Raw genomic sequence first — 27,055 nt, 5'->3', positions numbered from 1 at the left:
TTTTTTTATTTTTAGTAGTGACAAGGTCTCTCTGTGTTGTCCAGGCTGATCTCAGACTCCCAGCTCTGCCTCCCAAAGTGCTGGGATTCCAGGTATGAGCCACTGTGCCTGGCCTATAATGACTTTATATAATGCTGGAGTTTGTGAGTGTTCTGGTTGTCTATGGCTGCATAACAGATATCCTCAAAACTTAGTTATTTAAAAAATGTCCAGGCTGGGCACAGTGGCTCACACATGTAATCCCAGCAGTTTGGGAGGCCAAAATAGGCAGATCCCTTGAGCCCAGGAGTTTGAGACCAGCCTGGGCAATGTGGTGAGACCATCTCTATAAAAGAAGTAGCTGGGTATGGTAGTGCATGCCTGTGGTCCCGACTACTTGGGATGCTGAGGTGGGAGGATTTTTTAGCCTGGGGAGGTGGTAGGGGGAGGGCGGAGGTTGCAGTGAGCCATGATCACACCGCTGCACTCCAGCCCGGGTGACAGAAGACTCTGTCTCAAAAAAATAAAAAATAAAACAATATCCACTTCATTATAAATACCATTTGGCAGGTTAGGGATCTGGGCAGGATTCAGCTCAGGAATATTGCCATTCCCTATGGACTCGTTGAGGTCACTTGGTGGTATTAAGCTAGCAGATGGGCTGGTCTGGCGGGTTCAAGAGAGCCTCATTCACATTTCTGGCCCATTGATAGAAAAACTGGAATTGTCTGGGATTGTCACTGCAGTGCTTTCTCTAGCTGGCCAGGGCAGTCTTATGTCTTATGTGACAGCTCAGGGCTCCTCAACAGAGTGTTCTGAGACTAGGATGGAAGCCACAAGCTTCTGCTCACTAGCTTTAAAAGTCATTCAGTGCCACTTCTGCCATATTCTATTATGTTACATTTTCCATAGGTAGCTAGTAGTTTATGACTTTTACATCTACATTTCATAAGTGAGATTGCAAACTTCTTTTCAGCTACTGTTCTTACCTGGTTTTGCTGCCAAAGTTATGCAAGCCTCATTAAAATGAGATGGTCTTACCTACTTTTCTCTATTCTGAAGTAATTTAAGACTAGTTTTCCTTCTTTCTTTTTTTTTTTTTGTTTCTAGAGACAGAGTCTCACTATGTTGCCCAGGCTGGTCTCAAACTCCTGGTCTCAAGTGATCCTTCCACCTTGGCCTTTCAAAGTGCTGGGATTGCAGGCCTGAACCACTGTGCCCATTTCTTGAATGTTAGTAGAACTTGTGGCTAGAAGCATCTGAGCCTGATGTTTCCTTTTATAGGAAGATTTTTAAACTGTTGATTCAATTTTTGTATTGGTTATGGCGATTTGAGTGTTCTATGTCCCCTTGAGTTTGAGTTTGTTATGAACAGTCATATTTATCTAGTAATTTGTTTCATCTACACTTTCAAATTTACTGGTATAATGTTTATAATAACCTCTGAAATCTCTGTAATGTCTGCAGCATCGGTATTTATGTCTCATTTTTTGTTTCTGACATTGTTACTTGTGTCTTCTCTTTTCTTGATCAATCTTGCCAGAAATTTATCAATTTTATTAGTTTTGTCAAATAAATGAATTTTGGTTGTGTTGAGTCTATTAGATTTTTGACTTTTATTTCATCAGTCTCTTTGGGATTATACAATTCTTTTTCTATCTTAAATCATATGAATAGATGATTAATTCTATTATAAATTGTATGCTTTATGGCCAGGCGTGGTGGCTCATGCCTGTAATCCCAGCATTTTGGGAGGCCAAGGTAGGCAGATCACTTGAGGTCAAGAATTTGAGACCAGCCTGACCAACATGGTGAAGCCCTGTCCCTACTAAAAATAAATTTAAAAAAAAAATTAGCCAGGTGTGGTAGCACACACCTGTAGTCCCAGCTACTCAGGAGGCTGAGGCATGAGAATTGCTTGAACCCGGGAAGCAGAGGTTGTAGTGCATGAGATCGCACCATTGCACTCCAGCCTGGGCAACACAGCAAGACTTGCAAAAAATAAAATAAAAATAAAAATAAAAAACTGTATGCTTTAACTTATTTGACGCATTGGTTATTTATAAGCACACTTAAAACTTTTCAATCATTGGGAAATCATCTTTTTGCTGTTAATTTCTCATTTAACTGCCTCGTAGTCAGTGCAGTCTGTATGATACTAATACTTTAAGCATTGTTGAAACTTGTTTTGGCTCAGTTGTCATTGAAAATAAGTCTCCTATAGTTGTTGGGTACAATTTTCTGTAACTATATATTGAGTCAATTTTATAGTGTTCAGATCTTCTATATTTGTAAAGTTTTGGGTTTTGTTTTTAGTATTCTTGATATTTTAATTACTGGGATGGTTATAATAAATTCTTCTACCATAAAAGCAAATTTATCTATTTCTTCTTGTAATTGCATATATTTTTGCTTTATATGTTACAGGGTATGTTATTAGGTATATACATGTTTAAAATTGTTATATTTTCCCAGGGAACTAAAACTTTAATCATTGTGTAGTGATCCTGTTTCTTCCTAGTAGTACTTCTTACATTACAGTCTAACTTGTCTGCTATTAATTTAGGTATACCAGCTTGTTGGATTAGTATTTGCCTGAAGTATTATTTTCTGTTCTTTTTACTTTTAACCTTTTAGGTTTTAAATATGTTGCCTATAAATAGCATATAGGTGGATTTTTAAAGCTGAAACTTAATTTATATTAATTGTGATCACTAAAATATTTGCACTTACATTTACCATTTTATTAAAAGTTTTCTATTTATCTTACCTTCTCTGTTCCTTGATCTTTCTTTTCTTGTCTTCTTTTATTTTTTCAATATTTATTTTCTTACTTTAACTTTTCATTATAGGTAATTGACACACATAACAAAAGTGGAGAAATATCTCTCAACTTCAGCAATGATCAACAAATTTCATTTTATCTATCCTCTATACCTTCCCCATTACCCAACACTGGATTGTTTTTAAGCAAAACCAAGCCATCATATTATTTTATTCATAAATTCTTTGGTATGTGTATAATATTCAAGAAATGTTTCATGAAAAAAACTACATTACCATTATTACATCTTTAAAAATAACAATTCTTTAATATCATTAAATATGCAGTGAGTGTTCAAATTTTCCTGTCTCACACACACAAATTTTTTTTGTTTTTTTTTTTTTCTCTTGGATTGTCTGAAACTGGATCCAACAAGGTCCACCCATTTCTTTCTTCTTTTAGAATAAACATTATTTTCTTATGTAATTTTATTCTTACTAGTTTGGGAATGATACACTTTATTCTTTATTATTATTCTAAAAATTCTAACTTATCAGTCTGAAGTTAATCAGTATTTTTTCTCTCTAAATAGTGTATAGTTCAGAATACTTTAAATCCTATCAACAAACCCTTTCCCTAATCTTAGATCATGTGCTATTGGTGTCTTGTATTTTGGTTCTAATTTTTAACTCTATAAGACATTATTATTTCTTTTTTGTTTTGTTTTGTTTTTTGCGACAGGTCTCACTCTGTCACTAAGGCTGGAGTACAATGGTGCAATCTTGGCTCCAGCAGCCTCAACCTCCTGGGCTCAAGCAATTCTCCTGTGCCAGCCTCCCATGTAGCTGGGACCGGAGGTGCACATCATCATACCTGGCTAATTTTTTAATTTTTCTGATTTTTTGTAGAGCTGAGGTTTCCCTGTGTTGCCCGGGCTGGTCTTGAACTCCTGGACTCAAGTGTTCTTCCTGTCTAGCCCTCCCAAAGTGCTGGGATTACAGGCATGAGCCACCATGCCTGGTCTGTTTCATGATTTTTGACTGTGAGCTCACATCTGTAGGAATTACTTGATGCTGGGTTGAGTAAGTTTCTCTTGGGAAGGTTTGTACTTACCTCTTCCGGGCATCTGGGGGAACCACCAGTCATAGGCATCTTTTAACTAAATATTCAACTTGAGGTTTTTTTCTTCTACTCAGGTTCAAGGTTCAAAGAGGCAAACTCCTTGCATCCCCTTGAGGGAGGGAATGGTGAATCTATTTCCTAGTTAATTAACTGGAAGATATAACCCATTAGGGTTCTAGATTTATGGAGGGGCTCTTCTGTTAGCCTCCCCACCTTGACTGGACCCTGTTTTTTTTTACCCAGCAAGGCTGTGAAAATAAAAATTCAAGTTTAGAGTAAATATTATCAAGATATAAGGTGGCATTAGAATTCTGCTTATTTTTCTGGGCTTTCACTCTCACCTTTGCTTGGTCACTCACCTTTTATTTATTTATTTTTTTGCCAAACTCATCAGTACTTTCTGTATATCTGCATTGTTCACTGTTTTCCATAGGATAGGCCAGAGTATCTTCTCCATCAGACTTCCAGAAGCTAAAGTCCTCTCGACAGTTACTATTCTATCTACTATTCCCAGAGTGCCAATTCTTGCTAGACGAAGTTTTGGGAGTTTCTAACTTCATTCACCTGAATGTTCACTGCTATTTAAAACCTTTTTCCTCTTGGCCTTGACCCCTAGCCCTCTGCTTTCCTACAAGTATGGAGAGACTATCAGGTACGAGTTCTCTCCTTCCTGTCCTCTCTACTTTATAATACCTCTTTATCCACTTAATCTTTCCTACTTATTCTTCCCCCTAAAGTCTCACTTGGAGAACTGCCCCTCCTTTCTAAGGCCAAATCCTCTACCCTTGCTATGAATTCCACTTTTGTGGCCAAAATTCCTCTTTCCTTGCTCATCATCTTTTGCCAATTATATTCTTACTAATCTTTCAAGACTGAGTTTAGTACTTTCTCTCCTGTGATGCCTTTTGAAACGTCCCTTCCACCCCCATCCCAAATGTCCTCTCCGCACTCCAAGAACACTTTATTGTTAACATAACATTGACATAGGACTTACACTGTTGTAAATATTATTTGTATAACCTCATTTCTCCTTCTAAATTGTGAGTTCCTTACAGAAGACACCATTTTCTACATTATTTCTTACTGTGCGGAACATAATACTTTGCATATAGTGGTTCATTGTAAATGCTTCTTGCCTTCCTTAGAAATCAGTCTCTTCAACAATCTCTTTTCTTTACTCTGTCATCATTTTCACTAGATCCCTCCTTTCTGTGGTCAGACACATTCAAGTATTTTGGAACTTGAAGGGAAAGAAAAAAAATCTTTGCTTAATCCTGCTGTTTCCCTTTTTATCTTTCTTTTTCTAAATATCTTAAACATATGGTCTGTGACTTCTGTCTTCTTTCTTTACCCTGCATCTTTTTTTAACCATCTGTAATCTGACCTCCGCTCTCACCACTCTACTTAGACTACACTCTTAAAAATGAATTTTCTTCTGATTACCACCACAGTGTCCTCTCTGCAGCTTCTGTTTGATACTCTGAGCACCCCGGTGGGAGAGTGACCTCTGCCCATTGTGGCCCTGGGGTACTGCTGGGGTCTCCTGCCCTCTGACCACTCTTCATCCCCTCCGCCCAAGCCTGTTCTCAGCTCATAGCTTTCCTTCCTATACTGAGGGACCCCCGGCCCACGTTTGTGACTTTAGCTATTATGGATGGGCCTGCTTTTCGCATCTTCATTCTCCTCCCCTAATTTCTTCTAAAGCCAAAAATCTAAATTCTCAAATTCTTTCTAGACATTTTCATTTGATGCCCCTCTGCTCAAGAAGTCTCCCTTTCCTCAATATGTTCATCTCTTCCATCACTTCCTGGTTCCTTTAGGCTCAACAATCTGAGTTTTGTTTGATCTTTCCCAATTTCTTATTCCCTGCTTTCTCACCCCCTATGAAGGTGGTTCAACCTCCACAAAATCTCCCTCGATTCCAGCTGTCTTTGCTTTGGTTTAGGACTCGTCCCTGGATGAGTGCACCAGGCTCCCTGGCTATGCCTCTGCTATCAGGTTCTTTCCTTTCTCAGTCCTCTTGCATATATTCTAAAAATTCCATTCAAGGTCTGATGGAGGTCTATGGAAAAAGACGATGGATTAGAGAATCTGACAAGTCAGGATGTGAATCCCAACTTCACTACTTACTGGCTGCGGGGTGTCAGTTTCCTTCATTTCTGTGAGAGGAATGTCACTCATCACATAGGATTTTAGTGCATATTAAGTAAGGCGACCTATTGATGATAAAATTACCTTTCTATATGTTTTTATTTTTAACAGATCAATAAGCATTTTCAGAGCAATTAGGTCAATTCCCCAAGGTCACAGTCTATAAAGCAGAGCAGGGTTTTTCACATATCTCACAAAGCAAGGTGAATATAATCTTTAAATTCATCTATATTAATTAATGAATCCATATTCCTAATGCCTAGTAACAAATCCTACATTCACTCAGTTCTTCAGGAACCAAGAGAAGATACTGATCCTGAGGGGGCTGGAGCAACTCCAGGTCAGTGTCAGGGGCTGAGACCAGCATTGGAAGAGAAGGCGCGCGGCTTAGCATGGAGGCCAGGAGGGGAAATGGTGAGGAAAGAGGGCGTACCAAGATGCCCTGCCCAGCATGACTATCACTGGAAAATGAGAAAGGATGTGGAGCTCATTGTGTATTTTTATGACGTTGAGCGGATTTAATCCTTTTCTGCCTAGGGCTGTTCACTCTTCATGAATGTCTTGGGGATTTGGCCAATTGTGAGAATGTTTCTGGTGATATTAAACATCATTTTATGAGGTTGGCGGCCATTACTTTCAAACCATAAATCTTATCCTTTAAAAAAAATGGGAATGATCCCTTTGAAAAATCCCATTTGATGATGAGAAGTTTGGTTGTGGAAAATACATAAAATTCGGGATCCCCTTTTTTGCCTCAGGCTTGAATGTGGGCTGGGGTCAGACATTCGGAGCAGTGTGAGGGGCGAGAACCTCAGGAAAGCCTCTCTGACTGATGCTACGGTGGAGCAACGAGAACACCCAGTGGCATAAACGTTCAGAAAGACAGTGGAGAAAAAGGAAGGAGGATGCACCCCAGTCCATGACACCCGCCCTGCGCGTTGCTAGTTGGGGTCACGTGTCCAGCGTCTCCAATATGACGGCTGCGTGCCCCGGCCCACTTGCTGTACTCTACTTGTGGCCAGAACTGTGGCTTTCCCTTCACCTCACGCCCCAGATCAGTGGCTCTCGGTGGCCATTCATTCAAAACTCCCTGAATGAGAATATTTTGTGGTAAATTTTGTTTGGGGAATGCTGCAGGCTATTTTCCCCTGCTGGAGATTCCCAGTGAGTATCAGCAGTTTTGATAAAGACTTTTTTTTTTTAGCAAACAGCCAGCAGAGCCAGCCGCTTGGACCCAGGGGTCTTAGGTTGTTCCCAGGGCCCAGGTGAGGCGCTGTAACCCACACACCTATCTCCAGAGACTCATTTCCAACCTGCTCAGGACTCAAGAAGGCTCAGTTGTTCAGATCTAAAAACCCATTAAATAATTTTCCTCTCCATTCATTCTTCCATATGATAGCAGGGAGTAAATCTGCTTTTGTGCCTGACAGATGTGCAGTTACTAATTTAACCAGGTAAAGTATGGTTGAGGGATGTCAAACCCCAGGCAGTGTTCTTGGGAGTAGCTTCCATTGTTATGGCCCCTGAAGACACTTGCTGACTTAAACAGGTCAGGGGCCGCAGGGATGGGCCACTGTGCTCAGGAGAATCTCTGAGGCCCCCCTCCAGGCCCATTACTAGAGGCCAAAGGACACAGATAAAATCCATGGCAATGAGTTCACAGGAGACACCTGGTGCCACTGGGCAGGACCTCATATGGGGTTTTGGGGGAAATGAAAACAATAATTTTATGAAAATCAACCTTCCTCCCCAATCATTGCTAACCCCTTGCCATCTCTGAATATTTCAATTTTAGAATGTTTGTTTTAGGGAACTGGGCAGAAATGACAGGAGTTAGCCCATATGTGTTGGACCTTCCCTGTGTGCCAGATGTTTTTAAAAGGCCTTCGTGTCCATCTTCCTAATCATGGCACTGCTGTGACTCATGGTAATGGAGTGTTATGCCCATTTTACAGATGAGCAAATCAAGGCTTAGCCCTCCATGAAGTGGTGTGCCTCCAGAGCCCAGGCTCCCCCTTTCTGCCTGTTCTGCCTCAGGGTAGCTTTGAGTCTTCCATGGAGTCTTCTACACATTCCAGGCAGAAATGTAAGCACCAGAGAAATGACCTAAGAAATCGCACCTACCTTTGCAAGGCTGCCACCTTCCCTGCTGCCTTGTGGAGAGGGCCTGGCTAGCTTCTCAGCACCATGAGCACAGCAGACCCTTTTTCTTTCCAGGGCCGCTTGGAGGAGGGAAGACTCTGTCCTGGCACTGGCATCTCCTGTGCAACTCAACTCATGACTGATCCTGCAGATCACAGGAGACCCTGCAGCGCTGGAAGAACCCAGAGTTCAGGGCAAAGGGGAGCTTCGAGCACTCCCAAAAATAGGTCCTTGCCTGTCATTTTTAAATGAGGTTTCTTTTCTTCTCCCCAGCTTCTACTTTCTCTGAGGCATGGGGTAAGAGAATTTATTTTCTTTTTTCTTTTGAGACAGGGTTTCACTCTGTCATGCAGGTTGGAGTGCAGTGGCACAATCACCGCTCACTGCAGCCTTGACCTCCCAGGCTCAAGCAATCCTCCCACCTCAGCCTCCCAAGTAGCTGGGACTACAGGTGTGTGTCACCATGCCCAGCTTTTTTTTTTTTTTTTTTTTTTTGTATTTTTGTAGCAATGAGGTCTCTCCATGTTACCCAGCCTGGTCTTGAACTCCTGGGCTCAAACAATCTGCGAGCCAGGGCCTCCCAAAGTGCTGAGATTACAGGTGTTAGCCACTGCACCAGGCCAGTAAAAGAATTTCTTAGAAAGTTTTGGGATGAATTTGGCTACCTTTGCTGTAGAATATATAGAAGGAGAATTTAAAAACTTCTTTGTTGGTAGGACTTAAATCTTCTGTGTTGCTGTTCTGTTTGTAAGGGCAGCGCTAGCTCCTGACCCCAGCAGTAATTTCCATGCCTTCTTTTCCCAGCTGCAGGGAGGGACCCTGGATCATTGACTGGGCTTCACCGTCTGGAGAAGAGATTCTGGAGAAGTTGTCTCTGGAGTGAGTTTCTGTTTAGTTGGATAATTTGTGTATTTAATGACATACAACTTTTTCTTTTTTTCAAAGAAACCACCTTGTCAATATCCCACAAAAGAGCAAAATATATATTTTAAAATCTTACATTTAAATAAAAAGTAATATAGCCATAATATAAAGACACTCCAAGTACAATCCAAGTACACTAGGCTAGACTGGAGGTTGCAGTTGGTTCAGGCAAGATTCATACCCCGAACTGCACCAGGTAAGCAGCTTCCCAGGCCAGCAGCCTGTACAGTGACACCGGGCCCCCCACCAGCACCCTGCACTTGGTTTAATGCTTCATGTTGCTGCCATAACATTCTGAACACTTTTTGAACAAGGAGCCCTTCGCTTTCATTTTGCTCTAGGCCCCATGAATGGTGTAGCTGGTCCTGCTCTGCTGGTTCCCTGTTCCCTGCAGAATGATATCCAGATGCCCTCCACATCCATTCCCACTGCCGAGTGAACCCCTCTAGGCAGGCAACATGGCCAAGCCGTCCTCACCCCGAGGTCTGGCACCGTGCCTGGCAGGACTCAGCCAGCAACCGAGGACTAAAGGAAATTTTGTAAAACACCATAAAGAGGCTTGTTCTCTATCCAGATAAAATGGAAGCTCTTTCTGTCCTCTCAAAATATCCCTTTTTCAAATCAAACTCATTTCCTAGCTAAAAGCCATTATCAAACACCAGGCTCACCTCTTGGTTATACATGCGGGTGTTTATTAAGGCCACCCATAAACTTAAAACACCTTCATTCAAATCTGATTTCTTTCATTTCTTTTTGTGTTATTCTTACAGTGGAGCTTCAGTTTTTGTTAAAGGAAGGCTGTCTCTAATGTACTGTTTTAACACGAGTTTCTTTTAACTGACTAACCGAACACCCCAGGTTAGGTGACTGGCCCAGCCTAAGTAGGATGAGCTGTAGGCTCTTGAATTGTCCTGGTCTCAGGGCAACTTCTCCAGCAAGAGCAAACACAGGTCCTAGGGCCTACAAAATGTTTTCACTTAAAATTCTTTTGAAATCACAAGAAGAAATAGATTTGATTCATATATATAATATGTAACATGTAAACCCAGCCTGGATTATGTTTGTCTCCTGCTCTGCTGGGAATGTTTGCCCCCACCGATATTCATGTTGAAACTTAATCCCCAATGTGGCAGGATTGAGGGGTAGAGCCTTTAAGGGGTGACTGGGTCACGAAAGCTCTGCCCTCATGAGTGGATTAATCCATTCAAGGATTAATGGGTTAATGGATTTTCATGGGAGTGGGACTGGCCACCTTATAAGAAGAGGAAGAGAGACCTGAGCTAGCGTGTTAGCCTGCTCAGCCCCCTCGTGGTGTGATGTCCTGCAGCAACTCTACAGCATCCCCAACAGCAAGAGGGCCCTCACCAGATGTGGTTCCTCAACCTGGCACTTCTCAGCCTCCGTAACTGAAAGAAGTAAATTCCTTTTCTTTATAAAAGACCCAGTTTCAGGTATTCTGATATAAGCAACAGAAAACAAACTAAGACATCTTCATATCAATGCCATCTCAAAATACATTTGTAGTATTTTTTGGAAGAAGGGCCTTATGAAGGCAAAGATGCCTCGGACCCCTAGAAGTTACCCTGCGGCTCTACGTGGTCAGCATTACCTATGTTACTGGACCCTCACAGCTTCTGCCCTCCGGCTCTATCCACAGCAAGAAGGTAAGCCAGTTATTTTGTTTGTTTGTTTGTTTGTTTTGAGATAGAGTTTTACTTTCGTCGCCCTGGCTGGAGTGCAGTGGTGCGATCTTGGCTCACTGCAACCTCTGCCTCCTAGGTTCAAGTGATCCTCCTACCTCAGCCTCCCAAGTAGCTGGGATTATAGGTGCCCACCACCACGGCTGGCTAATTTTTGTATTTTTAGTAGAGACGGGATTTCACCATGTTGGCCAGGCTGGTCTCGAACTCCTGACCTCAGGTGATCTGCCCACCTCGGCCTCCCAAAGTGCCGGGATTAAAGGCATCAGCGACTGCGTCCGGTGGTAAGCCAGTTTTGAAGGTGTGCTGGCAGTGGGTGGGAAAAGTGCTCTGTGATTTCCCATGCAGCCCTGCGAGAGAACACCAGGTTGTGATCGTGGCTTCACGGACAGAGGGCTGCTCTGACTGCCAATCCCATGAGGTCGGAGTGCCTTCAGAAAAGCCTGAGGTGGTCAGGTCAGTGCTGAGCCCAGCCTGGGTGCCATTTCCTTTGGGTTTACTCACTGGAGTTGCCCCAGCCCTCCAGGTGAGGCATAGAGTGGGGTGCATATGCCCCTTCCATGGGACAAATGCCCTCTCATAGCCCGGGGACCCAGGCAGCTCTCAGGAGGAGTCTTTGCTGGAGTGGATTCCTATTGGACAAGCTTAGTTTGTGCATTTATTTTTTCAGGAAAATTCCTTTTAACCTCTGGATTTGTGAAGTCCTGATAAGTGTGTATTAAACAGAAAAGGTTCTCTGTACCTCATGAATACATTAATTAGCACCTCTGTATCCTAGGGCAGCAGGTGCCTTGGGACAGATGTCATTAAACTGCTCTGAGGTCAAGCACATGGAGCACACAGTGCACTGGGCACAGGCAGGCAGCCCTGAGTCCCTGCAGGGGCCCTGGACAAGCACGTAGGCCATGGATCAAGGTCTCCGCTCCAGCTCTTCTAGCTCTGAGGACAGGACCCTTTCCAAGTACTGTCTGGAGGCCAGGTTCTGGGCAAAAGATCTTCTTGTACTTTTCATTTGGACCCTCACCACACTCCTCTGAGACGGCAGATGAGGAAACTGATCTTTCAAGAGGTTGCAGAGAGGCGTGCCGAATCGTTCAATGGATGACCCTCAAGTGGCGTGGTGGCTTCCTGTTTGCTGTCTCCATGTCCTGGGCAGCTGGCATTCCCAGCACCTCCCTGAACAGCCCACATCTATGCTCAGACTGCTCTGCACTCCTGCGCCATTTGTCCCTCCCACTCAAGAGTCCCTTTATGCCCAACACAAAGGAAGAACAAGGGGGACAGGACCCCTCCCCTCCAGCGCAAGCATAGCACAGCCTGCTGTGCAGGCTCTGAGCAAGATGCTGAGAGTGTGCAGGACAGACCCAGGCACCTGCAGACCCTCCTCCCTGTGAGTTCCCATCTGCTCCCCATGACACTGTGCAGTTGCCTGTGCCCCTTAGCATAACCAAGGTCAGGCACTGGTCCCAAGGTCACACAGATAGCAAGGGCCAGAGCTCAGATTTAAACAAAGCTAAGTGATTCTAGAACCTGTGTGTGCCAAAGTACTGCATTCTACCTAAGTGCTGGGTTTTTGTTTTTTGGTTTTTTTTGTTTTCATCCAAAACAGCCTACAGAATCCCGGCCTTGGCTTTCTCGCCAGACTTCTGGGAAGGTCAAATGAGATAATATATGCAAAAGCACTCTGTCAGTGAAAAGTGCTCTGCTTCCTGGTCTAATTACCCTCCCCAGCCCACTCACAGCTCTTCATTTTCAAATTCCTTAGTGAGCAGTTGGTTTCGTTGTCTTGATTTGGGGCAGTAATGATTTCTGAGAAGCAGGTGATTGAGATGGGCGAATTCAGAGCCCTAGGGGGCTGCACTGCAGCGCGGTGTGGAGATGAGGAGATAGAGGGCTGCTCGGATCCTGAAATCCTAGTTTTTTTCTCTCCCTCTCTCTTGCTTCCTCCTTTTCTTCCTTCAGCCTTTCTTCCATGTCTTTCTTCCATCAAATATTTGTGGAGCTGGAACTGGGCTTCACTATCATATTCCAAGGCTCTGTACTGGGCACGGGGAGGTGCACTGAATAGAACAGATGAAGAAGCTCCTCCCAGAGACTGGAAGAATGGCACAAGGTGAGTGGGCAGGGAGGGCAGCCGCAACCTGTTATGCTTTCACATGGAAATCTGAAATAGTGGGATCATCTTCTTATTTTTTTTCAGTTATTCTAAATGTAGACCTCTGTGTGGAGGTGAGATAAGATGGAAAGATGAGGGGATGAGGAGGAAAATGGTAATAGAAAGTCATGATTAGTGACTTTTTCTCCTGGAAAATCACTCTGTTGGTTTATCTAACTGAGCCTTGGGGTCTTTCAAAGATTGGATCTAGATCCTTAAGTCCAGTGCCGTCCAGAATTTCCACCAAGTGGCCCCGGAGGCAGAGGAGAGTGAACTACTGTCCCCAAAGGAGACTCAGACTGAGCATGAAGCTGCCAGACATGTGGGAGATTTCTCTGAAAAGTCTTTTATGATTTGAAAATGAATGTAATTTTGGCATGCTTTTCATAACACAACTGTTTGTTTTAATATAAAAACCAGCCTTCCAAGAACGCATAGTGTATGATTCTGTTTATATGAAATGTCCCAAACAGGCAAACCTGTAGAGATGGAAAGTAGATTTGTGGTTGCCAGGAGCTGGAAGGACTGCGTGGTGGGAGGTGGTGGCTGAAGGAAATGGGTTTCTCCCATTTGGGGTGATGGAAATGATCTAAAATTGATGGTGGGGATGCTGGGAAAACTCTGTGAATACACTAAAAAGCACTGAATTGTACATTTTCAGTGGGTGAATTGTATGGGATGTGAATTATATCTCATAAAACTGTTTAAGAAAATGAAAAACTGTTTCTTCCAATCTCCAAGTAAAATTGGCATTCTGGGAAGATGAGTAACTTGTAGCTTTTTGCCACTGAGTAATGGGCCTAAATGCACCCATCTGAAAAGCAAGATTCTGGTCCAACTCCATTAATCTATAGAAGCCTGAGAAGGTGATGTGACTTGCCCAAGGCCACACAGAGTAGGAAGAAGAGCCAGTGCAGGACAATGAGGTGTGCCTCCACGTGCACTGGACCTGCCCAGTTGGTTCAGTCACATTTGCTCCCTGGCCCATGTCATTAGCTCTCTTCTATGGGCATTCTCTGGCTTTCCACACCCTAGATGTCCTCAAAACAAGTGACTATGCCTGCAGATCCCTCATGCCCACCTTGAGTGGCAGGAGAAGGTGGGACCCCATTCCTGCCTTGGGTCCTGTTGAACCAAAGGCCAGCTGGGCTTTGAGAGGCTGTGGGAGTGAAAGGCACTATCTGTTTAATCTTGGAAGAGTTAGTGGTATCTGGATGGAATCTCAGCCAGGACACTTTCATCCTCCCTGCCTGGCATTGGGCAAGCTGTGAATGTGAGCTTTGGGATTAGACGCGAGGATGGATCATGTAGGAACCTGCAGCCCCATGTCCTCTCCTTCTCCAAATGACTTCATGCCAGAGGATCCATAGATGTGTCCAGAGAATGGCCCGGCCCCTTCCTGCCACACCAACCTCCTCAGCTAGAGGCAGACTCAGATGGTCTCTGGTAACCTCGGACCTCCCTTCTGTGTGGTTCTATCTGGTTCTGACATCCAGTCTTCAATGAGCTTCTCACAAAAGTCCTGTGAGATAAGGAAGGTGAATGCTGTTTACCTTCATTTTTCAGGTGTGAAAACCAAGGCTTAAAGCATGCAAGTTATTTGCCCAAGGATTTTCTGCCACAAATGAAGAAGCTGAGTCTGCTCCACACCTCTGAACCAGGCTATTTCCACCATGACCTGAACTCAGATTAGCACCAGCCCATGGAGAACAGTCCAGAAGGCTGCCCATGGCCTTAAAGGTCAGTGTGAGCATTAATCACAGCCTGTTGCATTTGAAGACCACTCCGGAACAATGTCATTTTAAATCTATGCTCGAGGCTGAACTTGGATTGGAAAGATGGGAGAGACAGCAGGCCTGGGTGTATTCGGATTATTTCCTAATAACTCACTGTCTCCTCCTTCCTCCCTTTCTTGAAAGTGAGTGGTTAGGGATGAGCGGTTGTAGGCAGAGATGGCAGTGTGAGATATTTCACCAAGAGTGGGTGTTTAACCACCACCAACATGTCCCAGAGATGATTCTAACAGGGAACTCTTCCGGGCAGAGCCCAGCGAAGGGAACTGGGAAATTTGGGGGCAGGGCAATCCCACTTTCTCTGTCAGGTGAGATCACCTGCGCAGTGGTTTGAGTTCAGGCATCTTACTTTCTTTTAATTAGATTCATAGGATTAAAAATTATCTGCTTATCTAGTCCAATATTTTTAAAGCAAAATCTGCAGAATCTCCCTCTTTTTTTTTTTCAAAAGAAATAAACATCCATAAATCTGAGAAAAGCAGAGCTGGAAAAAAAGGTGGGGCATCTTGGAGGATGAACTACCCGGAGCCCCATTCTGGCAGCTCTTGAGAATTCTGGAATTCCTCTGAAAACTACTGATTTAGTCTCGTTTCCCATTTGAGAAAACAAAATATAATGCGATCAAGGTTCTATTTTATGGAGATCTCACTGTGTATGCATCTTTTTATTATTCCAGCAGCCCCACAAAATGAATGTTATTTTCTTGGATTATCAGGAGAGAAATGTGAGATGCAGGCAGGTTGAGAAAATTGCTCCAAGTCACTTCGGAAATGTGTGCATGGACAAGGGAGGTCCACCTGGGATTGTCCAGCTGCATGACCAACACAGGGCCAAGTCAGGAAACACGGATTTCCCATCAAACCTGGGTTCTGTGAAACCAAGATCTTAATGGCAACTCAATGTAAATGTGTTTTTCTGCCTCTAAAAGGGCCACCTTTCCTTGACACCTACTTTGAACAGCGGAAGAGCCTTGGCTGGTGAGATTCTGTAATGTACGTGGCTTTTGGTATTCTAGAGGAGATGTCGGCAGTTTGCCCATATTGATAAAAAAAGTCAGGCCAAGTCCCCAAAGTCACCTTGAAGCTGCATGTGTCTATCCCTGATTCAGATTCATGTTATGGCTTAGAAATGACTTCAACCTAGTAGCTGGCATTTAGGCAGGAAAATCAGCATCACAGAAAGTTAGGAACTTTGGGCCAGGCGCAGTGGCTCACGCCTGTAATCCCAGCACTTTGGGAGGTCGAGGCAGGTGGATCACCTGAGGTCAGGAGTTCAAGACCAGCCTGACCAACATGGAGAAACCCCGTCTCTACTAAAAATACAAAATTAGCTGGGCGTGGTGACGCGTGCCTGTAATCCTAGCTACTCGGGAGGCTGAGGCAGGAGAATTGCTTGAACCCAGGAGGCGGAGTTTGTGGTGAGCCGAGATCGTGCCATTGCACTCCAGCCTGGGGACAAGAGTGAAACTCCATCTCGAAAAAAAAAAAAAGAAAAAAAAGAAAGGAACTGTGGAAGCATTCTGCCCAATGTCCTCATTTTACAGATTAGAAAACTGTAGGATGTTATAGCAAAAAAAGAAAAGGAGAAGAAAGAGGAAGAGAGCATGTCCCAGTGGGCCAGAAGCCCCCAGCAGCATGGCATGGTCATGGGCTAAGAGTGTCTGCTTTAGAGAGAGTAGTGGTAACAGCAGCCACAACTCATTCATCAGCAGCTATCCATGAGAACTTGCTGTATGTCAGATACTGTGCTGGAGGTATGGGATACACAGATAAACAAAACGTATGAACATCTGGCCGGGGTGTTTGGTGGCTCACGCTGTAATCCCAGCACTTTGGGAGGCTGAGATGGGACGATCATTTGAGGCCAGGAGTTCGAGACCAGCCGGGTCAACATAGCAAGACCCTCCATCTGTAAAAATTAAAAAAAAAACAACAACAACTAAATAAAACAAAAAACAAAGCATATGAAGATCCCTGTCCCTGTGGAGCTCGCAGCTAGTAAAGTAAGCTAGACATTAAAAAATAATAATATGAGTCTAGGAGCAGTGGCTCACACCTGTAATCCCAATACTTTGGGAGGCCAAGGTGGGAGGATTGCTTGAGTCCAGCAGTTTAAGACCAGACTGGGTGACATAGTGAGACCTCGTTTCTACAAATAATAAAAAATTTAGCTGGGCATGGTGGTGTGTGCCTGTAGTCCCAGCTATTTAGAAGGCTGAGGTAGGAGGATCACTTGAGCCCAGGTGGTAGAGGCTACAGTAAGCCAAGATGGTGCCACTGCACTCCAGCCTGGGGGACAGAGCAAGACCTTGTCTCTAAATAAATAAATAAATCATAATAAGGGAAATTGCTTAATGGATACAAGGTATATTATTCAGATGATGGTTACACTAAAAGCCCAGACTTCACCAAAAGCAATATATCCATGTAGCAAAACTGTACTTGTACCACTTAAAGCTACACAAATTAATAATAATAATGATCTTCAAGGTTTGTTGATTATGCAATCCAGGAGTATAAAGTTTTTGACATTCCTCCAATGTAAATGTAATTGTTTCTAAGTTATCTACATGTGCTTCTATAGTATTATATATGTTTAAATACACCCCCAAAATAGAAAATATTAAAATATAGAAATAGAAGTTGTAATTCGTTCTACTCTCTCCAGTTGGACTACGTTGTAAATAGGTCTGCAGCACTCACTTGGGAGAGCTCTGGACCAGGCAGCCACCCCACGAGCTGGGACATTTAGGAGTCCTGAGAACAGATGTTTAGTTTTAGGATAAAAGAGAACTGAGCTCCACTCCTCTTTTCTTCTATCATTGCTTCATTCAATTTTAAAAATTGTGGTAAAATACACATAACATAGACTTTACCATTTTAACTATTTTTAAGTGGACAGTTCAGTGACACTGAGAATATTCACAATGTTATGCAACCTTCACCACCATGCCTCTCCAGAACTCTTCTCTTTTTGAGACGGAGTGTTACTCTGTCGCCCAGGCTGGAGTGCAATGGCACGATCTTGGCTCACTGCAAGCTCTGCCTCCAGGGTTCAAGCGATTCTCATGCCTCAGCCTCCCAAGTAGCTGCGATTACAGGTGTGTGCCACTATGCCTGGCTAGTTTTTGTATTTTTAGTAGAGATGGGGTTTCACCATGTTGGCTAGGCTGGTCTTGAACTCATGGCCTAAAGTGATCTGTCCAGCTCGGCCTCCCAAAGTGTTGAGATTACAGGCATAAGCCACCATGCCTGACCTCTCCAGAACTTTTTTATCTTCTAAACTGAAACTTTGCACTCATTACAGAATTACTCCCCATGCTTCCCTTCCCTCAGCCCCTGGCAACCACCTGTCTACTTTCTGTCTCTATGAATTTGGTTGTTCAAGGTCTGTGTCTATACTGTAGGCTTATTATTAGTTTTAAGCTCCTGTGATACTCCAAGTAGAACTTTGGCATTTAGGATTCAGTGGTGAGCAAAGCAAATGAGGATTCTACCCTCCAACCTGCCTCAGTCTACTTTAACTAACTTTATGTTTTTTTGTTTTTTGTTTTTTTTGAAACGGAGTCTTCCTCTGCTGCCCAGGCTGGAGTGCAGTGGCACAAACTCGGCTCACTGCAACCTTTGCCTCCCAGGTTCAAGCAATTCTTGTGCCTCAGCCTCTCTAGTAGCTGGGACTACAGGTACACGCCACCACGTCCAGCTAATTTTTGTATTTTTTAGTAGACATGGGGTTTCTCCATGTTGGCCCAGCTGGTCTTGAACTCCTGGCCTCAGGTGATCTGCCCTCCTCAGCCTTCCAAAGTGCTGGATTACAGGCATGAGCCACCATGCCCGGTCTGCTTTAACTAACTTTATCCTAACCTAATACTGCTTTAGGTTAGTGTCTTTGGAGAGGCAAGGAGGTGGGCTATATCCAAGCTTGTGACAAAATGTGGTAGATTCGGTGAGAGCCACAGCAGATGAGAGAAGAGGGGATGGGAGAGTTGAGGCTGGAATTGAGTGAGTGAGATACAAAAAGTGACTATGGTCCTGGCGCGGGGGCTCACGCCTGTAATCCCAGCACTTTAGAAGGCAGAGACAGGTGGATCATGAGGTCAGGAGTACTGAGACCAGCCTGATCAACATGGTGAAACCCCATCTCTACTAAAAATAAAAAATCAGCCAGGCATGGTGGTGTGCACCTGTGATTCCAGCTACTCAGAGGGCTGAGGCAGGAGAATCGCTTGAACCTGGGCAGAGGTTGCAGTGAGCTGAGATCGCACCACTGCACAGCCTGGGTGACAGACTGAGACTCCGTCTCAAAAAAAAAGAAAAGTGACCATGGGGAAAGATAAATCTCCAAGGAATTCCTCAGAACTTGGGGGAGAGATGGGACTTCCTGCACTGTGAAGATTGGGGTTGTATTTATTTCAATTGAATGCTATAGGAGAAGATGATCCTAAAAGTGGGTTCCCTGATGGACACAGGAACATTAGGGTGTCATCAGTATTCATAACCTTGGAATGACTCAGGACTCAGAGCCTGGGAGGATCAGGTTTCAGCCTGGGTAGAGAGAATATGAGAGGGAGAGGCTATGCTTCTCAGGCTAAAGCTTCATTGCATGGCTGACAGCCTGCCCACATTGGAGTGGATTACACAGTCTGCTCCCCTCTGCCTGCCTTTACCTTAGGATAACATATACATTCCAATTACAAGGCTGGTTAAAAATCAATACGAAGGTGGGAGAAAACAGATCATTTTTCTTATGGAAGTAACTGTTTTCATTAATTTTTCATTAGTGCTGCCTTTGTTTGGCTATCCATCACTGGGAGAGCTGTGGCCTGCATTTCAGCTAGTGTGCGCGTTTCTTGGATTCAGGAGATACTGGTTGATAAAGCCAGCAGTTATTGTTCGTGACTACTGATTGTGGAACAGGTTTAGGCGACTGGTTTTTAAAAATATTTGTAATGATTGAGTTTTATAGGTACATAGTCGATGTGGGTATTTATGGGGCACATGAGATATTTTGATACAGGCATGCAACGTGTCATCATCTCATCAGGGTAAATGGGTTTCCGTCACCTCAAGCATTAATCATTTCTTGTGTTATGAACATTCCAATTGTATTCACTCAGTTATTTTAAAATGTGCAATAAATTATTGCTGATTCAGTAGTTACCCTCTAGTGCTATCAAATACTAAATCTTATTCATGGTATCTAACTGTATTTTTGTACCCATTAGCCATCTCCATTTCCCACCTTTCTCTCCCCACTATCCTTCCCAGCCTCTGCTTATCATCCTTTTACTCTCTGTCCCCATGCGTTCAATTGTTTGAATTTTTAGTTCCCACAAAAGAGTGAGAACATGCTAAATTTCTTTCTTTCTGTGTCTGAACTTAACATAACGTCTTCTAGTTCCATCCATGTTGTTGCAAATGACAGAATCTCATTCTTTTCAATGGCTTCATAGTACTCCATTGTATGTATATAGCACATATACTTTTGTTGTTGTTGTTTTTGAGACAGAGTCTTGCTCGGTCACCCAGGCTGAAGTGCAGCGGTATGATCATGGATCACTGCAGCCTCCACCTCTCAGGTTCAAGTCATCCTCCCACCTCAACCTCCCAAGTAGCTGAGACTACAGGCGTGCACTGGCTAATTTTTTTTTTTTTTTTTTTAATGTAGTGTAGATACAGTGTTTTACCATGTTGCCCAGGCTGGCGTTAAACTCCTGAGCTCAAGTGATCCTCCTGCCTCAGGCTCCCAAAGTGCTGGGATTATAGGCGTGAGCCACTGCACCCTGCCTATAACACATTTTCTTTGTCCATTTGTCTGTTGCCGGACACTTAGGTTGCTTCCAAATCTTTGCTATTGTGAATAGTGCTGCAATAAACATGGGAGTGCAGATTGTCTCTGTTCAATATACTGAAATCCTTTCTTTCAGGTACACCCAGCAGTGGGATTGCTGGATCATATGGTAGCTCATACAGTAGGTTTTTGAGAAATCTCCATACTGTTCTCCATAGTGATTGTACTAAGGGGAGTGTATGAGGGTTCCCCTTTCTCCACATCCTCCCCAGCGTTTGTTATTGCCTGTCTTTTGGGTAAAAGCCAATTTTATTGCACTAATTGTAGTACAAATTTTATTGTAGTTTTGATTTGCATCTGTCTGATGATCAGTGATGTTGAACACCTTTTCATATGCCAGTGTGCCATTTGTATGTCTTCTTTTGAGAAATGTCTATTCAAACCTTTTGCCCATATTTAAATCAGATTATTATATTTTTTTCCTATTATATATTTTTCCTGAGTTGTTTGAGCTCCTTATATATTCTGGTTATTAATCTCTTGTCAGATGGGTAGTCTGCAAATATTTTCTCCCATTCTGTGGGCTATCGCTTCACTTCATTGATTGTTTCATTTGCTCTGCAGAAACTTTTTAACTTGATGTGATCCCATTTGTCCAATTTTGCTTTGGTGACTGTGCTTGTGGGGTATTACTCAGGAAATCTTTCTCCAGTCCAACATCCTGGAGAGTTTCTCCAGTATTTTCTTGTAGTAGTTTCATAGTCTGAGGTCTTAGATTTAAGTCTTTAGTCCATTTTGATTTGATTTTTGTATATGGTGAGAGACAGGGGTCTAGTTTCATTCGTCTGCATATGGATATCCAGTTTTCCAAGCACATTTATTGAAGAGACTGTTCTTTCCCTGATGTATGTTCTTGGCACTGTTGCCAAAAATGAGTTCATTGTAGATATGTGGATTTATTTGTGGGTTTATTCTGTTCTATTGGTCTCTGCATCTGTTCTTATGCCAGCACCATACTGTGTAGGTGACTGTTTAAAGATCACTGTGTTCGTTAAAATGTGCTTAAAAGCATCATGTTTCCACTCACCAAAGCTTAGTCCATATTCTGTTGTGGAAATTCTGTTTGTAAAATAAGCACATGTTGAGATTGCATCATATTTATCTTCAGGGATGTATTGAAGCCAAACTCTTCACGGATACTTTTGACACTGATTGTTTTTACAGGTCCATTTGGCTGGTGCACTTCACTAAGGGGAGCCAGACTTGTACCCCTGAGCCCTGGGGTCTTGGATGGGGAGCAGGGGAAGAGAGTTGCTTGCATCTCTGTGCATGTGCTTGCCTGTGCTTTCAGTGGGGGTGATTCTGTCCCTAAACTCTTCTCTTCAGTTCTCTGACCTCAGCCTGCCCCATCCTCTCAGAGGCTTAAGGAAGACTTCTCAACTCCTCACCTTAGCGGGATTGCTTGAGTTCTGCTTGTGCCATCAGTAAACCTTCTCCCCTCTCGTACTCTGGTACTCATCTCTAGTGTGATGAGTACTCTAGTACTCCCTAGTGTGACCCACTCACATGGGTCTCACCTCACCAACCTTAAGTTACCTGAAAACAGGGACAGTGGCTTTTTCTTTTTGGATTTTCAGCACCTAACAGCACCTGGCCAGTGATTGGTGATAGATGAGTGTTTATTTAATGAAGAGACAACTGGAAGTCATTCATTTGTTTTGAGTAAGCAAGGGTCAGAGCCTTCATTAGCAGTGATGAGAGTCAATGGTGGGAAGTGATGCAGGGTCATGCATTTGAGGAGGCTCTGACACTACCCCAATAGACTTATTTTATTGATGTAAAGGAACTGTGTGCTGATTCCAGCTCTGTGGCTAATTAGTTATGTAATCATGAATAAGTCACTAACACTGTGTCCTTATCTGTAAAAGGGGGTTGTCCCAGATCTAACATCCTTGTCCCCAAGAACATCTACTGTTGGAAAAGTATTCTCCCAGTCTTACTCCTCCAGCTGAAACGACAGACGAGTCTTCTGATGTCAGTTCCCTCGGCTGGCTACTGCCATCCTTCTGCTGGCCACAGAACTGGATCTCCCTCCTTCTCAGGGATTAGGGCTTAGGGGCTTGTCTGGAGCTAAGCCTGCATCTGTGTTTGTTAACTGAGCCCCTCAGCCTGCTCGTTGGCCTTTCTCCATCATACTTCTGACTCTTTCTTGTTTTCTAAAGTTCATTTACATATGACTTCATTTTGGATTACCACCCTCATATAAGACATTTTCCTCACCTCAGAAAATTCCCCTAACCCCTTTCAGGAGCCCACCACGCTCTCACTCCTGTACCCCAGTAACATCTATTCTGACTTCTATTATTGGAAATTAGTTCTTCTGGAACTTTGTATCAATAGAACTGTACAGTATATATTTCTTTGGTTGTCTGATTTTTCATTCAATGTAATTTATTTTACTAAATACAAGTTATTTTGTTTTTAACTTTTATTTTACTAAATAAAAGTTATTTTGTTTTAACTTTTATTTTAAGTTCAGGGGTTCATGTGCAGGTTTGTTACACAGGTAAACTTGTGTCATGGGGGTTTGTTGTACAGATGATTTCATCACCCAGGTATTAAGCCTAGTACCTATTAGTTATTTTTCCTGATCCTCTCCCTCTTCCCACCCTCCATCCTCCAATATGCCCCAGTGTGTGTTGTTCCCCTCTATGTGTTCATGTGTTCTCATCATTTAGCTCCCACTTATAGGTGAGAACATGCAGTATTTGGTTTTCTGTTCCTGCATTAGTTTGCTAAGAATAATGGCCTCCAGCTCCATTAATGTTCCTTCAAAGGACATGATCTTGTTCTTTTTTATGGCTGCATAGTATTTCATGGTGTCTGTGTACCGCATTTTCTTTATCCTAACTGTCATTGATGGACATTTAGGTTGATTTCATCTCTTTGCTATCATGAATAGTGCTGCAATAAACATGTGTGCATGTGCCCTTCCTTTCTTCCTTCCTTCTTCTTTTCTTTCTCCTTTTCTTTTCTTTTTTTCTCTCTCTCTCTTTTTTTTTTTTTTTTTCTGAGATAGAGTCTTGCTGTCTCACCCAGGCTGGAGTGTGCAGTGGCACAATCTTGGCTCACTGCAACCTCCGCCTCCCAGGTTCAAGCGATTCTCCCCACTCAGCCTCCCGAGTAGCTGGGACTACAGGCATGCGCCAACACGCCTGGCTAATTTTTGTGTTTTTAGTAGAGACAGGGTTTCACCATGTTGGCCAGGCTGGTTTGGCCAGGCTGATCCACCCACCCACCTCAGCCTCCCAAAGTGTTGGGATTACAGGTGTAAGCCACCACACACAGTGTGCCTTTCTGATAGAACAATTTATATACACCTTTGGATATATACCCAGTAATGGAATTGCTGGATCGTATGGTATTTCTGTTTTTAGGTCCTTGAGGAATCGCCACACTGTTTTCTACAATGGTAAAACTAATTTACAGTCCCACCAACAGTGTGTAAGTGTTCCTTTTTCTCTGCAACCTCTCCAGCATCTATTATTTTTTGACTTTTTAATAATAGCCATTCTGACTGGTGTGAGACAGTACCTCATTGTGGTTTTAATTTCCATTTCTCTAATGATCAGTGGTGTTGAGCTTTTTTTCATATACTTCAACATAATTTTTGAGACTCATTCATGTCACTGCATATATCTGTAGTTGATTCTGAGTTGTATTTTGTTGTTTAAATAAACTACAATTTGTTTATTGATACTCTTGTTGGAGGACATTGAGTTGTTTCTGGTTTTGGCCCCTTCGCATTTTTAACTTCTTTTACATTTGGCCATTTCCCCTTAATTTCTAAATTTAATAACATCATTTGGAAATTCATCCCTACTTACTAGCTATGTGATATTGAGCAGGTTACTTTAGGCCCTCTGAATTCCAGTTTTCTCATTGTAAAATGGGATAATAATAGTATCTTTTTCATAAGATTATTTTGAGTATCAGGTGGGATTACATATTGAAGCACTTAGGATATTGCCTGGAATATAATAAGCACTCTATAAAGGTTTGCTATTATTTAGGAAGAACAACTGAACTGTTGTGAGAATTAAATGGGTCACACACTATTAATACCAACACTTTTGTGATGCAAGGATTACCCAAGGAGCATGGAGTTTGAACCTCATTCTTATTGCTTACATCACTTCTTACAAACATTGTGCAAACTCCCTTGTAACCCTGGTGTTCATGTTTTTTTACTGCAAGGATATGAGATGATATGAATCCATATGGCCATTCTCAAATACTCAAACTGAAAAGAAAACTCTCACCCTAACTTGCTGAGATTGTACCCTCTGCAAATACATTGTCAGGAAGTGCTAGAGTAGAAAATATTTCTAATCATTTTGGATATCTATAGAATGTAGGAAATAATCATTATATTCAATGACTCATGTTAAGGCATGCTATTTTAATAGAGTGAAAAGTTTAAAAAGAGGGGAAAGGCTCCATATATCTCACTCTGTCATTCCCTCTGGTGACTGTTCTGTCTCTTTTCGTCCACAATAAAAGAAGAGTCTGCAATTGCTGTCTTCTCCTCCTGGCTTTGATTTACTTCTCAGCCTGCTGTGGTCTGGCTCCGGATCCCAGCACACCATGGTCGCCTTCTCTAGGGTTGGCAGTGGCTTTGGAATTGCCACACCTAATCTACGTGTTTCCGCTCTATCCCTATCTGACCTTTCTTGGGTGTTGGACATTCTCATTCTCTCCTTGAAACTCTCTCTTTTACAATTTCCCACACTATTTTAAGCAGCTTTTCCTCCTCCTTCTTTGCTGTTCCTTCTGGGTCTCCACCACCTTTCCTGTTGGAGGCATCTCCAGGTGCACGCCCACTCTGTCCACTCTCCCTGGGCATCCTCAGCCTCTCCTTGTCAGTTACTACTCCAAATCCCCATGTTTAATCTCTGCTCCTCCCTGCAGTGCCTGTGGCTTCCTGCTGTCCTCTCTGGACATGCAGTTATCCACAGCCATCTCATGGGCTGCACACCCCAACTAAACTCCATGGAGAGTTCTCACTGCCTGCCCCACAAATGCAAGCTTCCTCTTGACCTCCATTCCCTCTTTTTCTTAAGAGCTCTCAACCCTTGGGGAGCCTGAGGTGGAAACTTTGGAATCATTTTGACTGTTTTCTCTCCTTCACCACCCACATGTAATTGCTCATCAAGTTCTGTTGTTTGTACCTTGGAAATATCTCATGAATTCACCCCTCTCCTCCCCCCAGTTGCTTTCATTTATCACGGCTCCACAGGATAGCTAGAATCATCTCCTGATTGATCTCTTCTTCAGGCTCTGCAAGCTCCACTTCCTTCTCCATTTTCCCACAAATACAGTGTTTCTTAAAAGCAAATCTGGTTGCATCACACTGCTGTGTGAAAATGCCAGTGATTCCTTGTTGTCTATGACCCATTCCCACACTGGGTCCTCAGGGCCACCTGGATGTAGACTCTTGGGTCCCACCCTAAGGACTCTGAATCAGTCTGTGGGGCTTGAAAAGCAGCGTTCAGGAGGGCCCCCGTCCTAAGTTCTCCTGGTGCTGGGTCTCCCTGCTCTTTTCCTTGCCTGCCCCTGCCCCACAGGGAACTCGGCTATTCTTCCTATACTCAGCATCATTCTGTTCAGGTGTCTGTCTTTGCACAGGCTACTGTCCCTGTCTGAAACACCCTTTGCTTCCCACTTTCCTCCTCTTGTCTTCCTGGTGGGCTCATCCTGTAAGATTCCGCTCCTGCCCTAGCTCTGTGAGACCTTCCCTGGCCTCCCCAGGATGAACTAGTAGTTTGTTCCTACCTCATGTTCCCAGAGCAGGCTGAGCAGCCGTGTCAGGGCCTCTATCAACTCTGCTGTGGTTGTTTCCCACCGGCCTCCCCGTGCTGGGAGCGCCCCTCCAAGGCAGGCACTGTCTCCTGGCTGTGGGCAGTGCATGAATGAGCCTCCCTGCTTCCTTCTGTCTTATTTTAAGCACTGCTTGTCAGGTAGTGCGATGGGCAGAGCTAATAGTAAGTTTGTTGTTTTGCAAATGTTGCTTTAGTTAGGACCTATTGCTTCTCTGAGTCAGTTTTGAACATTTTCTTTCACTTTTTTTTTTTTTTATTTCAGTAGAAGAAAATTAAGGAGGGGTTGAGAGGGGCAACAGGAAGGAGAATTCAGAGCCTCCCTTGGGCGCCTTCTCAACCCTGTGCCCATCAGTGCTGTATTAGCTGGGCATAATGAGAAGCTTCCCTATTTTACTGTAAGGAACTTCCAAGTTGAAAAGCCTCACTGAGGTAGTCCTCCTGGTAGCTAGGAGATAACATTCATTTCTTCAACTAGCCGGGCACTGCAGCCTGCCTGATCTTTGTAGCCCGGGGAGGCCTCACTGCCTGGGAAAGGTGACGTCTGGAAGAGAAGAGCTGTCTGGAAAGACAATGGCAGGGTCAAGTGCCCCTTTGTAGAGTGTGGTGGGACAAGCCAGGAGTGAACATTTCTTTCTTTTTTTTTTTTTTTAATA

The 27,055-nt window shown here is 43.4% G+C and overlaps 1 long non-coding RNA gene across 1 annotated transcript in view; it reads left to right on the top strand.

The window, feature by feature from the left end:
- The first annotated feature begins 12,548 nt into the window (after positions 1-12,548).
- LOC108520540 (uncharacterized) overlaps positions 12,549-27,055 on the top strand; it is a 16,795-nt gene continuing 2,288 nt past the window's right edge. Inside the window, exons 1-3 of the long non-coding RNA XR_001882931.1 lie at positions 12,549-12,895; positions 14,504-14,683; positions 15,407-15,521. This is a non-coding gene — a long non-coding RNA (uncharacterized LOC108520540). The remainder of the gene's footprint in view (positions 12,896-14,503; positions 14,684-15,406; positions 15,522-27,055) is intronic.

The sequence above is a fragment of the Rhinopithecus bieti genome, unplaced genomic scaffold (assembly GCF_001698545.2).
Source record: "Rhinopithecus bieti isolate Rb0 unplaced genomic scaffold, ASM169854v2 scaffold_51907, whole genome shotgun sequence".
In the NCBI taxonomy this organism is placed as follows: Eukaryota; Metazoa; Chordata; class Mammalia; order Primates; family Cercopithecidae; genus Rhinopithecus; species Rhinopithecus bieti.
This window is presented reverse-complemented; position numbering and strand designations above follow the sequence as displayed.